We start from the raw sequence: 1,947 nt of genomic DNA on the forward strand, positions 1-1,947 counted from the left end.
GAGGATTCGTACCTTGAATAGTCGGGGGAGTTGTCCCTTGTGGCTGAGGATGAGTTGCCCCTGTCTGGGCTTCCCCCTGAGTAGATGCATAAGTTGAATGGGGAGGAACCTCCACGGTTGATGAAATCACCTGGGTTGTCTCTGATGGTGTTCCTTCCTCTAGAGCTCCAATTGTTCTCCGTGTTCTCGCCATGGTTGTTGTTGTGTTTCCCACAGACGGCGCCAAATGTTATGGATAAAAAACTAAGGTTATTATTTGCTGTATTTATTACTAAGATTCGGGAGCTTAAGGCCTTTAATGGCTGCTCTCGTGTTTCGTGGCTCGATCTGCCTTTACGAGATGCCTACGTATCTCTGTGAATTAGAGAATCAAGCCAAAAAATGTAGTTCTGATCTGTGGGGTGAGGCCCCTTATATAGATGTTGGGAGTCCTTGAATTGGACTTGGTATAGGAGACTTGGTGGGCAAGTCTCATAATTAGAATGGACTTTGGAGTCCTAGATAGTAGGAAACTGATTCCTTATCCTTTTAGGTCCCCTTGAGGCTAATCTCTAAGGATTTATATCCTTATCGGGACTCTTCTCAACATCTGATTTTTCCCTTCTTAATTAATTACGAAATTAATTAATAATCAGGGCTTTTGGGCCTTTTTTATTCCATCAGGCCTGATCTGGTCCATCAGGCTTAACCTTTCTGGTCTGAGTATCATGTATCTTTTTATTGGGCCTAGCAGCTCACAGCTTGTACAATTAATGCAGTATTTAATTATACAATCATAATTTATTTATCCCCATCATATATGTAATAAAAATAAAAAAATATTCATTGGTTGTCCACATATTTAGTATTTGATTTAGAAAATTGATTGATATAATTTTGCGCTTCAGTTTAATATATCTTATAAAAATCTGTTATGAAAGACGCACATTTTTTTCATTCCAATTTTACAAGTTTTTTCTTATTTAAAATTATAAAAAGACTTAGAAAGTTTAATCGATGATAATTTGTTCCAAGTATATTTTTTATATATCAGGATCCCCTGTCCATTCTCCTAATCTTTTGTCAGATCGTGTGGACATATAGAAAGAGAAGAAAATTATACTGCGGTACTGCACTGTAATTTCTTCTTGCATACCTCACTATTTTAAAGTAAAATAAAGAGAGATTGGAAAAAAGACATATCTAGCATCTAATTTCTCATATGCAGTACTTGTCAAAATTAAAAATCATGATTCAAACAACTCATCTTAAAAACTTCAAAAATTTGGATGAATGTGTTGCACAAGCAAGTTACATTTTAAATCTAGGATTTTTTTCTTGGAATAAAGTTTGCAGGACAAATAATATGAAGTAAGTAATACACAATGTGACACCCTTTTTAATTTTAGGTACGAAAAGAATGCATTATCTCTACAGTTTGATGGATATTTTTATTCCGATATTCAATTGTTCCAATAAAAAATAATTTTAAGAAAAGTTATTAGAAATTTTATTGGTTGCAGTACATCTATTAGCTTATAATTTTTAAGTTGTACTGCATTTAATTTTTAAGATATTCTACACTGCAGAGACATGGATTCTTTCTAAACCATTATCCAGTCTTATTACCCTAGGATGAGAAGAGTCTTCATTGTAGCATAGACATTTCTCTTTCAGTATTACCTCAAGCGTAGCATAATCATTCTTCATAGGAATTTCACTTCCATCATCTTCAACAATACATGGAATGAATTTTGTAAATCTTGAACCATAAATTTTTCCTTTATCTCTGATGGTCTTCAATATGAAGTTTGACCATCTCCTGGTAATATTAGACTTTACCTCCAAAAGGTAATGAAAGAATTGAAGTTCTTTCAGAGTTTTGTTTAGTATAATTGATTCTAACATCTGATATGTCCTTCCAGCTTCAAGAAATAGAATCAGATTTTCTTTGATGTTGTGCTTATC

This window comes from Apium graveolens, chromosome 9 (assembly GCF_009905375.1).
Source record: "Apium graveolens cultivar Ventura chromosome 9, ASM990537v1, whole genome shotgun sequence".
Taxonomy (NCBI): Eukaryota; Viridiplantae; Streptophyta; class Magnoliopsida; order Apiales; family Apiaceae; genus Apium; species Apium graveolens.